We start from the raw sequence: 17398 nt of genomic DNA on the forward strand, positions 1-17398 counted from the left end.
TAAAAAATGGCATGAAACTTTCTAAAGAGGCTTGAGTCTGCTTATAAGGTCGCAGTACTTTGTGTGTACATGTTTATGTGGGGGTACATATGTCTGCAGGTGCATGTCCACAGGTGTGAATAAGGAGGTCAAAGGTCAATGGATATCATTCTCAGTCACTCTCTACTGTATTGATTTTCTGACATGGTCTCAAGCTGACCATGGAATTACCAATATAGCTAGACTGGGGCTCTGTCAAGCCACAGGGTTTCTTTCTTCTCCATTTCACAGGCACCAGGATGATTAGCTTGGAACACAGTCCCATGACTTTTTACATGTTCTCTGGAGACTGCACTCAGATCCTCATGCATGTATCAGAAATAATTTAGCAGAGTTGCTACCTCTTTCTGGCAGTGGCCATGTAGCTGCTGCAAGGAATAGCATATGAGTGCTTCAGTGACAGGATTCTACTGTGGCAATTCCATAGAAACCACTTCTCAGTTGACAAGGTAAATTTGGTGGCCTTTATATTTAGTACCAAGTTTGCATGCCCTACAAGCTCTCCATTTCTTCATTGTACTGCATATAGTCATTATCAAAATTGTATCACTTCATCAGTCATGGACAAGGCCATCTGGAGTCACACTGACTTACACTGTGGATGATTCTACATTTTTCTGAAAACTCTTTCAAGGGATAAAATGTTCGCCACCTTTTTTTGTATCTATCAATCCTCCAGATGTTACCATAAATCCTGGGAATTTGAGACTTATAATCATATCTTTAGAGAAGTACCCAGTCACACTGAGCAAGTCTGTGTCAGTTGTGGAGAGAGGTAGGTCCTGCTTACAAAACTGTTTTTAAGAAGCTATATCTGATCAGTAGAGACATGGAAAATGCAGAGATTATGTTGGATTGATAGAGACTTGAAAATGGCTCTTAGAATGATTACATCTTACAAAGATCTATATATTAGAAAGATGTCTAGAAGATGTGCTTTGTAAAATGAACTTGTCTGTCTGCAATTAAAAGGGAATTATGATAGGATATAACTAGGTATAGTTTACCAACAAATGTTCAATTAGGCCTCTCACCATGCATAACTATGTAACCATGTTTGCTACCAGACTGGTATGTCTTCATGTTTACAGGACAAGCCTGGCCAGACATCTCTTTTGTCTTGCTGAAATTGTGCTTTTTAATGCAAAATAAGTTTAGGTGGTGACTGATTCAAGGAATGGGAGAAGGAGGAAGGGGAACTATTGGGGGATTTGTGTAAAGATAGAGCTTTTGAAATGTGGATATTATGATTTCTTTTAATAATGTAAGCAATGATATCACTGCTTGGGTAAGCACAATTGTCATTGTATAAATATAGAAGGCTCAAGTTATTTGTGGCCACTTGCCTGAAAATCAAAAGGTGGTCAGTGTCTTCACTTTTGTTAACTCCCCTTCTCCATCTCAGGACCTAAACATTATAGCTAGAACTGGCATTGATATCTTCTTGGTTCCTAAATTTTAATTTTTAAAATTTTTTATTAGATATATTTCTTTACTTACATTTCAAACAATATTCCCCTTCCCAATTTCCTGTATATAAGCCCCCATTCCCTCCCATCCCCCTCCCCTATACAGGTATTCCCCCTATACATCCAGTTTATCCCCCCTCCCCCATATTCCCCTGCACTGGTGGTCAAACCTTGGCAAGACCAGGGGCTTCCCCTTCCCCTGGTGCCCCAACAAGTCTATTCTCTGCTATATATGCGGTTGGAGTCCTGGATTATTCCATGTATAGTCTTTCGGAAGTGGTTTAGGCCCTGGAAGCTCTGTTTGGTTGGCATTGTTGTTTTGATGGGGTTGCATCCTCCTTCAACTGTTTCAATATTTTTTCTAATTCCCTCCAAGGGTGTTGTTCTCAGATCAGTGGTTTGCTGATAGCATTGACTTCTGTATTGGACATGCTCTGGATGTGTCTCTCAGGAGAGATCTATATCCGGTTCCTTTCAAGATGCATTTTATAACTTCATCCATCTTATCTAGTATACATATATACTCATACATATACATATATATACATATATATATACACATATATACATAAACACATACACACACAAATGAGTATTTACAAACAGATAAGTAAGTTAGAGTACACTATTCTTTGTATTATTTTAGACTATCATATGTATTTGTGACTATGCTCACATAAAGAAAAACTATTATAAGTAACTAAACATCATTTAAAAGATGGTAAGACGTAATACATATCTATATAAGCAATGGAAATGGAGAAAAGTGCACAATTACAGTGTGAAATTATCTCTTTAAATTGTTTTTAATGAGTTTTTAAATAACCATACCACTAACTTTCAATTTAAGTCCCCAGGAATTAAATTCCTAAAGCATATTGTACCATAACTGACATGGATAAATCCTACTTCATAGTAACTAGTAGTTTTTAAATAGGCAAAGACATATTTGTATCCATGAAAATACACAGTTTCAGGTAGCACAATTTAAATTTTCAATCTCCTCCTTCTTCTCCAGCCTGTCAACAGCCTTATTTTCAAATGTTTTCCTATTTCCCATCCTTTCCTTTTCACTTCCTCAGTCAGGTTCTTCCAATGAAATTTAGGTCTTATACGCAGTATTCCTGCTTGGCATAATCTTCTGTGAATATGTAAGAGATATACTCCTTTCCATGGTCCTTCCTCTTATGTTCATTAATGGACCTGGTGAAATTCAACAAAAACACACTAAGAAGTGAAATAAATGGTATAGTGACTTGTTTTCATATAAATCAAGGATGTAAGTACAAAATATTAATTTTAAATTAATAGTCTAAATAACAGTTTTGTGCTACAACAAATAAAAGCAATTTTTCAAAAAACAAAACTAAACAAACAAACAAAAAGCAAAAATAGGGTATGTTGCAAAACAAAGCAGGTGAGCCCTAAACTATGACATTTAGGAAGCAGATTTTGTTCTGACAATATTTCTGCCTATAGTAATGGAACCAAGATCATACATGGTTCAGAACCAAGAAGTATACCTTTTGAGTGTGCACAGTATTGTAATCTGTATTGACAATAAATCAATATTACTTCCAGAATCCTATTTTAGCCGATATAAAGGTAGAGGAAGGAAAGTATGAAAATGGCGGCCACCACATTCTCAAAGCTGAAAAGGTAAGATATTCCAAAAACAGGTAGAAAACATTTACTGGGAGTCTAATCCTGATGCTGAATCTAAACAACCGGAAAAGAAAGTCATACACCAACATCTCTGATGACCATAGGTGCACAAGGCATTAATAAAATACATGTAAACCAAATGCAGTAACACAAACAGATTTCTCATCAGGTTTAAGGCAACTTCATCCCAGAGATGGAGGAAAGCGTCAATACATGAGATTTAACATAATCTACCACATAAGTACAAGTACCACCCTATGGCATACATAAAAGACCTTTGATAAAATACAGCCTCCATTTGTGAGGAAAGTCTTGCAGAGAATAGGGATACAAGGGATTTATCTCAACTTGATAAAGGCAATATACAGCAAAAGTCATCCAAAAGAGAGAATAATTCAAAGTACTTGTGTTGGAATCAGGACCAAGACAAGGATGTTCACTCTTCTCACTTCTCAACATACTGCTTACAGTGTTAGGTCAAGTAATTAAACAAGTCAAGGTAATGAAGCAAATACAAATGAGAAGGGAAGAAATCAATATATGTTTATTTTCAGGTTTTAAGATTCTATACATAAAAACTAAATCATAAGAAAAAACTCCTAGGGCTGATAAATATGGATAAATTTGAAAAACACAGAGTTAAAGCACAGGAATCAGTATCCTTTTTAATATACAAAAGACAAACACAGAAAGCAAGGGACAATACTATTCTCAAGAAACTAAAACAAAACAAAACAACAACAAAATACTTGAAATTAATATGACAAAGGAATGTGTGCCATGAAAACTGTAAAACACTAACGAAATTCACTGAACATATTCCTGCTTAAGAAACAGCTACAGGTGTTTCTTGCCCTCTTGCTAAGAGCAGAAGAATAAATAATACTCTGTTAGTACTCAGTGGCTTCTGGGATTTTCCTAACATTCACATCACCACAGAGAACCACAAACAAATAAGAAACCTCTTAAGTTATTGAGAAGCAAATCCCAAGCTTCATGCATTTTTCATGTAAATAAAATAAAACATATCAAGTTTAAAATGGAGATAGGATCTAGTATGTACCCCCCCACCCCGATTACCACAGTCGTGTGGGTGTGACTCAGTGTGACAGCTCCAAGGACTATGTGTCCTGAGAGCTATGTGTCCTGAGGACTTGATGCTGTTGTGCTGTTATGGAGTTCTGCTCTGTTCACTGCCAGCATGTTCCTCATAATCTAAGAATTATGGGAAAATTCTAAGGTACCTCAAATCACTCACTGGCCAACATATCTGGCATTAACAATTGATTCCTTATACACATTTTTGCCCTCAGCTTCCTGATGAGATTTATTAAGAATTGCTCTTGAGTAGATACTCATTCTGAGGATTTAAAGTAGATATGACTGATTTTTATATAAGTGGTTAGATCTGTGAGTCTTTTAAGAATACTTTTTAAGGATAAATAATGAAATAATTACTCCTGTCTTTGTCTAGAAGAAAACTAAAACAATTACATTGCAATTTAATGATGCTTGAAAGATTTGGCTGGGATATATAAGTGATGGAACAAAGAATAAAGCACAAGGGTTAGGGCATCCATCAACTATGTGTATCTGTTAAGGCTTGTGTATGATGAGCTGGAACACTGTTCCTTCTACCATCAACTCTGTGTGTGTGTGTGTGTGTGTGTGTGTGTGTGTGTCTGTGTGTCTGTGTGTCTGTGTGTCTGTGTGTGTGTGTGTTTGTGAATTTTCTCTCTTCCCTGGTCTTTCTCACTGACCCCAAGGAGTTAAGAGTTCATAGGTTTTTCGCTGATCATAGAGAGTGCAAACCCCCCAGTAACTTAAGCTTTGCTCCCTCAGAAAACTGTCTGTTGAGTAACATCTCTAGTCGCTGGCTGCCTGTGGCAGCATCCCCATAGGTGTCTGGATCCGCCCCCATCAATAGCTTTAAGCACTGAACCCATCGGAAGGCTGCCTGCTTCATTTTACCCACCACACAGATGCCAACATTGGTCATCAGCAATGGTAGAAAATAATTTACTTTTAATTTAGAAGGAAATCGAGTTTCAGCTTAATTTTCTGTGTGTTTTCTTGAATGTATGTAACTGTGTCCGTGAACAGACGGACTGACCAGAAGGGCAGTTATGAATAGTTGTGAGGCGAGTTTTTCTTATTTGTAAAGACTGACAAATAAGGCCCCGCCAATGCCATTCAAATAAAAAAAGACAAAGAAAAAGAAAAAGAAAAATGTAGCTTTCAATTTCTTATCATTTTATACCTCACAGAAGTTAAACATGACAATGCCTATTATTATTATTATTATTATTATTTTGTTTTTCACTAGAGGATCACTAGGGACTATTATGTTATTTAAAATTCTTTACATGGTAGTATAGATGAAGGACTCAGACTAAAATATTTCCTTTGTAATACATATTTCATATGTGGAAATTGTAGAACTGACCTTCTAGGCTTAATCTTTCTAAAAATATAAAAAAAATCAACTATCCATTAAGAAATAGAACTCACTTAGCTTCTCCATACCTGCCTTAATAGCCACAAGAAGCAATTTCATCTCTTGAAAAAAACAGAATCAATTCAATTTCTTTGCGTAGAATCGGGATTCTTACTCACTGATGAATCTGATATTAGGTCTGCATTAAAATAAGATTTAATCATTATGTTACAATATCTTTTCCTTAAATTTTATTTAGGAAATATGGTTTCTTTTATTTTCAGGTGCAAATATTTAGGTTCCAAACACCTGCACGAATGGCCGTTATTTCTATACTTAGTACAAAAACTATTAAAATTGATTTTTTATTTTTCAGCAGTGTTCAGACAAAAACGCGTCACAATAAACTCACGGTATCATGTTTTAATAAATGTAATCCATTCTGTTACCTTGTCAGACAGTCCCTGGGGTAGGCAAGGGTGAAAGTGGTAAGGAGGATGAAGTCCACCTCCTTGCTTAGGAGAACTATGCAGTTCACTATAACAGGAAAAACAGAAAAGAAGTTTCTTGGAATGGTTATTTTTTCTTTCCTAAAAGAACTTTCTATAGCACTTACAACAAATATGTTAAAGAAATTTCAAGTTTCTGCCAGCCATTTGATTAAACAAAAACGTACTAATCATTTTTAGAAAGTTTGGTTTCCTGTTTCCCATATCCAGAAACTAAGTCAGTGTAGCTTGATGATCTCATCTATACACTACATCCATACCCACATGTGTGCACACACGCAGGCACACACACACACACACACACACACACACAAAGATATGCACATTATATAAACATTTTTATATACTATAATGACACTTTATCTTAAACATTAAAGTTTTTCTTTTACGCACAGGTAAAAACAGTCTAACAGCATTATTTTCTACTTGTCATGAAACAAGTGCACCTTCAACTAAAAAACCTGAGCTCAATTTTTGTCAGTAGTAGCTGCTTTACAGATCATAATTCCAGTATCGATAGAAAAACAGCTTACCAGCATTTGTAATATGCAAACCAAATTTGCAATCTCACTCAGATGTATAAATGTGCCCCGCACCTGAACCATAAAGAAGTCAATTAATAATGGATGAGTAAAGAAATTGATCATTGCTGTGGATAGTACTATTAGGTTAAGCATGATATGTGCTTTTATAGAACTTTTTCTGCTGCAAACAACACTGTTAGTAAAGCAAGACCCAAATCTATCACTTTAGCTAATTCCAAACAAAGCTATTCTGTGTACACTGCAGTAGCACAGAGTTTAAAAAACTACTCACTGCCTCTTTTTCACACATATTGAAATACCTCAATGCTCTATGAAAAACAGCAAAGTTATTGCACCACCAGAAATACACAGTACAATATCTAACTTCATTTCAGTAGAGCATGAGACTTAATCTCAGGGTCAAGGGCACCAATTACAAAAGGAATTAAACACTCTAACTAGTCCAAATAAAAGACACACAATCCAGGTACTTTATTTACAAGTCATAAGCCTAATTGGGCAGGTTTACAGCTATACTAACCTATTTCCATGCCATAATGTCCCTTGTTACTTGCTGTTTTTCCAGGCCATATGCTCAGGGTCCATCTCCTCACATGGTGGCTTCCTCCTCCCTTGGTCTCCTCTCTTGTTCCCCCTTCTCCTCCCTCTTGAGACCCTCCACTCCATCCTCAAGTCCCACCTTTCTTCTTCTATTGCCTAATCACAGACTCTATCCATTTTTCATGAGTTAATCTAAGAAGCAAAGTTTACAAAGCATCACTTGGGGTACTTGAGGATCTGCTCCTCAGGGCTTCCAGATCTTGGGAGCCAGTGGGTAGGGAGCATTTAAATACAAGCAGCACCACGCCAACCCCACCAATAACTTTTCCTTATCTGCCCAATAACCATCAGCATCTTTACCTAATACTCAGCCCATACAGATATTTTCAGATCCTAGCACCCATAGCTATGGCTTCTGGTAAAATGTAAGTACATGTCACATTCTTACAAACTCAAGACAAACTGATCAGATTATCCAGTGTTTTCACAACAGTCCACTATTTAATCTGCAAGAATTTAAGGGTCATCAATAACAAACCAACAGAAAATACCACTAAACAAAGACAACAGCCATGATATATTATATTCCAAAGTTACAACCATGAATTAAGCTTTAAAAGGAAGTTACATAACCTTTATATTTTAAAGATTTTTAAAATAAGAATCTCACTTGGAAATTATGCAAAGTTCATCTTTGACCACTGAGTGTGGGTCATGCACCCCCACTGTCATGGCCTGAGAGGCAACACCAGAGTGTTCCTCTTCACTGGGCTAGCTGACCTGCTCCACAGTGCAGCAGAGTGCATGGGTCTCTCCACACGCAGAGTAAGCTACTTTTTGTGAGATTCGTGGAAATGCAAGGATACACGGTCCTCTCTGGAGGGCAAACTAGACAAGCACATGGAGAAAGGATGTGGAGGAATAGTTGGAGAAATCAGAGACCAGGACACAAAATTGTGAAAGAGTAATCACTGAGAGTCAGTCTGTGACTAATAGAATTTAAATTGTTGCTCCTGTAGAATGAAAAGTAAAGTTGCTAACAGGGTAGAAAACATCTGCATCCTCGGAATCCAGGAGGGGTTTGTAAAAGGCCCCAAACATGTGCAGAGATTAAATAGCTCTAAACAGAATCATCAAAGAGATGATTCAGGAAACAGCACACAAAGGAAGTCACAGATGGATCAAATGCTCTGGTTACATTGACCTAATTTCTTAATATAAGGAACAAGAAATCAGTTTCCAAAAAACACGAAAGATGCTTCATCTAACAATGCAAGTTAATATTAGACCTAATTTTTATAGAGCTAATGTGTAGAAGTCAAAGATACTAACTTCTAAAATGACTCTTAGTACATTTAATTTTTGTGCAATGTCTAATAATGACTCAGAGAATGTGATATTGGAAAAAAAGTAGAAGAAAGGCATTGGAAAAGCAGTTTTAGGCACAGGTTTGGCTGTCAATTTAGTAAAAGACAATCTAGTCCTTCTATATCTAGCAAATACTTTTACAGGCTCCAAATGGGTCAAAGACCTTAAGATACAAAAATGAATGTCATAAAGTTAAAACAAGAATATAGTATCAAGGTATTATGACCACTTTTTTAAAGGAAAGGAATATTTCATTTTGTGGAACTTAAACATTTCCTCTAATATTTGACTTCTGGTGGCCCATCCAAAAGAAATGAAAAAGATATGAATTATAAAAGGATGCTAAATATTTTAAAAATCCAGTGGCTAATAAGATGCAGCTAATTAAGTAAGCAAAGAAAATATTCTGCTGCAAAACCATGCTTGGCCAGCCAGTGATGGAAAGCAAGACAAAAGATTAGTTTCCTGCAATTTTCAAAGAACAAGCACCTACCCAGGTCAAAATCTAGATGGAGACTACTAAAACAAGCAGCTGACTTGGAGTCTACCCACCAGACTGAGCAACAAAAGAACTTAGAAACACCACCAAACATGCACAACAGTTTTTTTTCCCTCATTTTGACAGATGTTCACTAAGTATTTTCTTAGTGTTCAGCATGGGACACGTACTGTGTACTTCCTTCAGTTACACGTCCCTTGTTTCTAGAACTTAAATTTTTATCTATTTAATAATATGAAGAAGGAAATTCAGAAAGAAAAAGCAACATGGTACACAAGTATGCTGAAGAAACTGACCACAAGCAATGAAACAAAGACTCAACAAGCTCAAGAAGTTATCCCAAGATCTACTGACACAAATCACTAATCTCAAAATTTTCTGAAAACATTTAACAGCTAATAAGAGCCCTAGAAAACTTGAAAAACTGATACTCATATAAATTTTAAATGTGTGTCTACAATCACCCTTCCCATTGCTCCGTGTAAGCAGATGATGGCAACTAAGAAAGACTAATTCCTGAAAAGAAATCCAGATGGCCAGATTCTGTTTTGCCTCAACAGGGTCATTTCTAAAATAACCATTGTTTTTTTTAAATCTGACAAAACAGGAAACAGAAGTAACTGGGATAAAACCAAAATCTAGACCCTTTCTACTGTGCTATATGTCTTTCTCCTCGTTAATGTGTTCCTAAAACAATGATTTTTTTTTTAATATTGTGGTTTTACAATTTATTCTACAAGGAAACAAATGGGAAAGACTTGCCAATTTCTTTGGAACTGTAATGCAGTGTAGTAAAACAAATGAAGATCTTGTGATTGTAAAGAGACTAATTTTCCAAGACGGTTATGGAAATATTTTTATTAAGAAACCAACTCACTCAAATGAGGCATTTAGACTCTGGTTACAATAGTGGTTGTGTCCTTCCTTGAGTCGGGGTTCCCTGCTCTGCAGCCTTCCCTTGAAAGTTCTGTTCTCTTGGTGTCATCTCCTGAAAGCCGAGGTTAGGTACCATGGTGTCTGCTTTTAAGTTCTAAAAAATACTGAAAAACATAAACTTCAGTGTCTGCACGGTGACATAAGCCACATCGCTAATAGCTCATCTAGTTAATATGAAAACATCATGCTATCACTCCCAACCTAAGTTGGGACTGAGTTCCAGGTGAACATCATCCTCCAGTTCCAGAAATCAAAACTATACACTGGTCATTGCTCAGATTTAGATTTTGTTTGGATTCATGTTGTCACTTGTAGAAGTTTGGACCTGGTTCTTCCTCCCAGCCCCATGCTCCCAGAAATAAGACGGAGACTCAAAATATATTAACAAATATCTTGGCCATAGAGCTAGACTCTTCTCTGACAAATTCTAACCCACTTACTCAAATCTACATTCCGCCATGTGGCTCATTACCTGTGCTCAGGAACCACGAGTCTGTCTGGTCACATTTTCCAGGGCAAATCTCTCCGACCTGGCTCTATCCCAGAATTCTTTCTGCCTCCCGGCTGTCCCACCTTCTATTCTATCCTTTCCTATAGGCCATAATTTTTTTTAACTGAAAGGTGATATATGCATACAAATACCCAAGATACTCTCTCTACAGTCACTAGCATTCTTAAAGCCTTCGAAGAGCTAATTATTCCAATTCTACTTTTACTTCTAACGCACCAACAGCAGCACCAACATTCAGAGACCATCCATGGGAGGACTATTGCTTTAAAGAACTTATGTGCACCTGCTTTTCCTTTCAGTTTATTCTGGTAATAATGCCACTCCAGCAGGGTGTTAGCATCAGGATGAAAAGGTGTTGTATGTAGAACAGGCTGTCCGGGAACTCATAGAGGTGCACCTGCTATGATTAAAAGCTTGCTCCACCAAACATGGCTCTGATGAACTGACTCAATTTAACAGCAGCAGAGTCAGTATTCTGTAGCCTTTGATTTATTACAATGAAAAACAGGCAAATCGGATACCAGGTTCAGATGGTAGGAGAAGAAAATGAGACAAAAAACTACAATCAGACTTTTGTAATTCTGGTATAAGTAGGTATGAATAGATTTAGAGAGCAGGGGGCTCAGAACAAAGAGACATATAACACACAAGCTCTCCTGCCTCACTACATAAGCCAGACAAAAGAACAATAGACCAGAAGGTAAGTGTCCCTAGCCTAAAATCAATTCCTTTGCATTCAAAAAAATCCCTTTCAGAGCTGAGTCAAAACTACCTAGAACAAAAATAAAGGCTTGTTGGGAATCTAGAATTTTCTAGTATTTTCACATAAGAGAAAAACTGACTTTCAAACGAAAGTGCAAATGTAGCTATCTTGTCCAGAAAGAACTAAAGAAAAATGCTAAATAAGTGCTTCTAATACTAGTAAGTAGTACACACATAAACCTGAAATTTCATTTGCAAAACAGACTGCCCAGTTGACTCAACTCAACGATACAGAATTATCCAAAACCCAGAAGTTAGTATGTTTACCTACATTAAGGGAGGAGAGTTATTTGAACAGAAGAGAAAGTATGAAGACACAGTATAGCAGAAAATTCCCCTTAATGAGCAATAAAAAGATATAGAAAATATCCAGAAACTCTCATCTATGTGAGATAACAGAGTCCTCAATTTAACATACTCTTCTCTGTATATTTCAACGTACACTAAAGTAGTAGTGTTCTAATTTCCCTATACCTGTGATAATAAAGGGTAGCCAATTAGAACAAATGAATAAATTTAATTGAGAAAAAACAAAATTCTTTCCAAAGAATATATTGTTATCATTTCAGATACACACACAGACACACAGACACACACATACAGACACATACACACACACACACACTCTCTCTCTTATGTATCAATTTTTTAAACAAACAAGAATACAGATCTTTAAGATCTGTTATACTTCTTACACCCAGGAGACAAAGAAGAAAACAGTATCAACATGCCTTCCAGAGCTCTGATGTCTGGGTGCCCTCAATACTGACATATTGCCTAAACGGAAAAAAGAGCATTCAAACTCAAACTAATTCTTCTCATTAAAAACATATTTAGTCAATTTTAAAAAATCACATTTAAGAATAATGTTAACATAATGTAGAATATATTATGGACTGTACACCACCTTAATAGATGAATTTCCATTTCTTCAGTTTTCTGATAGAATGTTAAATCATTTCTAACAATAGCATAGCATTATTTCCTATTCTACATTCTACCCTTCTTCCTTTAAGATTATAATTTTATAAGATAAATCTTATTATACAATTTAGTTATGTGTAGTTTCACCTATTTAGCTTTGATAAACTCCATTCTGCACAACTCTACAAATTTTATTTAATGAAACAATTACAATGGCTACTACTACCCAATGTTGTTGATAAGTAATAAAACACAAGAGGATTACAAGGAGTTAGATTAATTCTCACAACACTATAGGGAAAAATTACTATCACCCACAACTTTTATATTAGTAATATAAGTTCAACAGCTGGTGAGTGCCCAAATTGGAATTTATTTCCAGTCAGTCTGATTTCCAAGCTCTTAAATTATCATACTTGTTGTTATTGAAATCTCTTTGTAATAAAGTACCCACCACACCCATCAAAATAGAGCACACAAAACTAAAACAGTTCCACTTAGTGAGATTTAATGGGAGAACAAGACAAGGGAAAGGGGCGAGAGAAAGAAGAGAAAAGAATGAAGAGAAGAGAGAGCATGAGGGCAGAAGAAGTCTGCCTTTCATTTGGAATATGACATAACTACTCCCACGTGGAGTTGGGATTTGGACCAAAGGAATACTGGGAAAGTAGGGCTGTTGCCATGTCAACAGTTACCAAATGGTGTCGCTGCTCAAGGCAATTCCTGATACCAACAATACTGCTGTTATAATTTGACATATTTCAAAAAGTAGTTCACAAAAAAACAAAGTCTATATACACAGGGAATTGTTCTTTCATTATTAGCTGTTACTATTTGTGCCCCATGACAATTATATTTATGGAGATGAAAGTAAATATTATCTCATAAGGAAAATTACTAACTTACAATAACTAGAGATTGTTAATAAGGATTATTAGGATAAGACTACTTTATAATAACATTACTTCTAATAATCCCCCTGGTGTTCCAAAATATGATGGTACAGGTACTAAAACTGCCACTCATTTCTACCTGTCTCAAGCTCTGGCCGAATCTTTCGTGCACTGTGACAGCCAATTCTGTGAAAAACTGACTCATAAAAGGCCAGTGAAAGAAGAACACAGACTGGAAACAATTAAAAAAAAGTCTATTCAGTCCCAAATCAAAGTACACCTGCCTGTTAAGACAGAGCAAGCAGTGAAGATCCAGGTAAATATATTTAAAATGCAAATCATACCAGCCCTCAACAAACACCAAGAAGTCAACAAAATGATCTAAGTATTAAAAAGAAAAAACAAAACAAACAAACAAAAAAACCCAAAAGCCCCAAACCACTCTTTCTCTTCAACAAGGAGGCCAAGTAGGAGATGCCAGCATGCAGATCTTCATGAAGACCCTAATGGGCAAGACCATTACTCTTGAGATTGAGCCCAGTGACACCATCAATAATGATCCAAGACAAGGAAGGCATCCCACCGACCAGCAGAGCTGATATTCGCTGGCAAACATTTGGAGGATGGCCACACCCTGTCCAACTACAACATCCAGAAAGAGTCTACCTTCTACCTGGTGCTGCGTCTGCACAGTGGCATCATCGAGTCATCCCTTTGTCACCTTGTCCAGAATTACACTTGTGACAAGATGATCTGCCACAAGTGCTACTCATGCCTGCACACAGTGTAGTCAACTGCTACAAGAAGTTCGGCCACTGCAACAACCTGAGCCCCAAAGAAGGTCAAATAAGGCTGGGGCCATACCTGGCCTGTGACCCTGTGACCAAATAAAATCCATTGACTTGGGCAAAGAAAAAGAGAGAGAGAGAGAGAGGGAGAGAGAGAATGACAAAGAAAAATATCAAGCTGGGCACAGGACTTAAACCCTAGCATTCAGAGACAGAGGGCAGGCACATCTCTGTAAGTCTGAAGGCAGCCTGGTCTACAAAGTGAGTTCCAGGACAGCCAGGGCTATACAGAAAACCCTGACTCAAAAACAAAACAAAATCCTGACAATTAGCTTTCCTGTGTAAAACCATTATGACTATTTAGCATATCCAACAAAAATTCATGTATTGGTGGCAAGAAAATACACTGTTAATGATGAATACTCTATGCTGGTACAGAACACCAGACAAACCCACATTTGGAAAACAGCTGTGTAAGAAATATAGTAAGACACACATTTAAACAACTAACATTATTGGATTTTGTACTAAAAACTGAGATCTTACGAGTAAACTGTAGTGGTTTGGCTTGATGCTGCTTGTATATTATTGTTCATATTGGTTCCTCAAGAGAGGTTGCTCCCACCCCACAAGCAGAGCATCATGTACTTAGGTGATGCTATGTGAACCTTCTCTCCACTTTAATAGGTCAATAAAAGGTTAGAGCCTATGATTGGGTAGTGGATACGAAAGGTGGGACTGTAGGCTCAGGAGGGGGTGGCAGGTAGAAGGAGAAAAAGAATGAAGGAAGAGGAGTGAAGGAAGCCACTATGCACCAGAATCCTGTGGCTGGGAGAAACCAGAAGTAATAAGGAGTCTTAGAATTGGGAAATAAGTTAGTATTGTATTAGATATGCCCAATCTAGGCATATAACTTATAATTAAAATATTTGGATTGTGTGTCCTTTACATGGGCTATTAGGGTTGGAAATTTTAGTAACAAATTGACAAAGCCATGTCTGGTTTAGAACCAACGTAACCCGATACGGAAATCCACCCCCAACCACTGAATATTAACAACTAGGGCTTCACTCTAAAGCGGCTTCAGGGTGGAAATTAAGCATGAATCTAAAGGGTGTACAGAGAGCTAACTGAGATGCTCCCTGCCCAAGCCCCAAGCAAACCTAGGCAACCAGAGGTGACACAACAGCCCTGAGCTGGGACACAAGGTGGCGCCAATACCACAACATAGTTGGGGTTTCCTGAATCTGAGAGAAAAAAAAGGACAGGAAGTCAAGGTTGCCTGAGATGAGGCCTTCACAACTGAAAATTAGCAACTGAAAACACAGCAGGTATCTTTCCAAAGCTTTCTCACAGATAACAATGCGCTGATCTAGGCAGCTCTCTCCCAAGTCAACCTTCCCATGCACACTTTGAATTTCCAACATCCCTCCACTTCTAAACAGGGCACAGGACACAGGTAGCAAGACCAGCTATCTCAACTGCTTACACTGCAGGCTGTGTAAGATCAATACACAGGCTGAAGGCTATACAGGACAGTCAAAAGACCTAAAGGGCTCAAAACACAAAAGCCAAGGGTCTTTGTACAGTCAGCCCCTCACTACTAGTGAAAGAACCTTAAAGGACCTTAATGTCCTAAATCAAACACCAGAAGGAAACAAAGATAAAAGAAACTTCAGACCAAATATAAGAATTAAAATAGTACCACTGCACTCTTTTCCTCCTTCGCTTTTTCCTACATAAGGTGCGATAGAGAATTGAGGAGTTTCTTAAGTAGTGAATATAAAAAGCAGTGATTTTGTTTTTAACATTCTTAGCTTCTCAGAGTATGTATGACCAAAGTCTAAGAAATTAAATTTGCCAAGGTATGTTGAAGAAAATTTTTGCATTTTCAACAGGCTAACACTAAAAGCTGTACCAGAATCCACTCTGACGTAACACTTTACCAGCAAAACTTGTAATTATAAACAGTGTGATCTGCTCTCGTTAATCAAATATATTGATTTATTAGTACTTAACTTTAACTCAACGAAAAGATAAAATAGTTAGATTCAGTCATCACAGAGACAACAACAGTACAATTAATACAGTAATGAAAATGTAACTCTACCTTATGTCTATATAACAAGGAACTATAATAAGGACTAAAGAGGGCTAATATTGCACATACCTTAAGAGGCATGGATCTGGGCAGGAGAGAGAGCTCAGTGGATAAGAGGTCCTGAGTTCAATTCCCAACAACCACACGGTGGCTCACAACCATCTGTAATGGGATCTGATGCCCTATCCTGATGTGTCTGAAGACAGCTACAGTGTACTCATGTTAATTGATTAATTAACTAATTAATTAATTAATTAGCCATGGACCCAGAGAAACAAGGTGAAATCATCTAAACCAGTATGAAGACAACCAGGCAATCAAGCACAGTGATATATGAAGAGATCTCAAATGACAAATATGTATCTGTCAACTGCACGGGTTAAAAAAAATGACACTGACATACATATTGACAGCAATTTGCTGTCAATTGTGGGCAAACATACACAACTATGACCATCAAGAAGACTCAAAATTAAGAAAAATTTGGGTAGTAACACTCAATAAAGAAAGACAAGTGCTAAAATGATCAGAAAGGAATAAATCTAGATTGGGTAAATGAAAGCTCAGAAAGAAATTATTTGGAATAAAAAAAAGAAAATAAAATTAAATAAATAAATAAATAATTGGGGGCCAGAAACTGATGGAACAATCTCACTGGGCAAAAAAAAGTAGGTGAGTAGGTGTCTTACAGTTTTATTGCTGTGAAGAGACGCTGTTACTGAGTCAACTTTGATAAGGAAAACTGACATTGGGCTGGCTTACACTCTCAGAACTTTAGTCCGTTATCGCCATGGCGGGAAGCACGGCAGCATTTAGGGAGGCATCGTGCTGGATAAGGAGCTGAGAGTTCTACATCTTCATCTGAAGGCAGGAGCAGAAGACTGTGTCGACACTGGTCATAGCTTGAATATAAAGACTTCACAGCCCACTTTCCCAGTGACCCACTTCCTCCAACATGGCCACACATACTCCAACAAGGCCCCACCTCCTAATAGTGCCACTCCTTATACGACAAGCATTCAAGCATATGAGTCTATGGTGGTCATTCCTATTCAAATCACCACAGCAGATAAGTCTTCAGACAGGGAGTTCATAGCTAAAACTATATAAAAATTAAAATTTCCAGATATCTTCACCAACCCACAAGGCAAACTACTCATTCATTCCAGAGACTAGACCCAGGAAGAGTAGATAGAGCTGGTAGAAGAGGCAACCAACACAAAGGAGTAACTCGGTGATACCCTTTCTAGACTGACAATTATGGCCCTTTCCTGACCTTCTTTTACAAATCTAAAAATATTCTCTGCTATGAATGTACCCTTTCACAAGCAAGAAAAACAGATCTTTCTCTAGGAAAACACAAGCATGCACCCCAAAGGACCTCAGGGCCAACCCTAATCCTGAGTTCCTGC

At 37.3% G+C, this 17398-nt stretch overlaps 1 long non-coding RNA gene and 1 pseudogene across 1 annotated transcript; one reads left to right on the forward strand and one right to left on the reverse strand.

Moving 5' to 3' along the window:
• Nucleotides 1-17398, forward strand: part of LOC148006206 (polyubiquitin-C-like) — a 1402189-nt pseudogene that overhangs the window by 277759 nt on the left and 1107032 nt on the right.
• On the reverse strand, nt 1496-11853 carry LOC148006211 (uncharacterized). The gene is made up of 4 exons (XR_015686263.1): nt 9949-11853; nt 6653-6715; nt 6060-6147; nt 1496-2711 (listed from the first exon to the last, which is right to left on the reverse strand). It is a non-coding gene; the product is annotated as an uncharacterized LOC148006211 (long non-coding RNA).

The sequence above is a fragment of the Rattus norvegicus genome, chromosome 4 (assembly GCF_021556685.1).
Source record: "Rattus norvegicus strain SHRSP/BbbUtx chromosome 4, alternate assembly SHRSP_T2T, whole genome shotgun sequence".
NCBI lineage: Eukaryota > Metazoa > Chordata > Mammalia > Rodentia > Muridae > Rattus > Rattus norvegicus.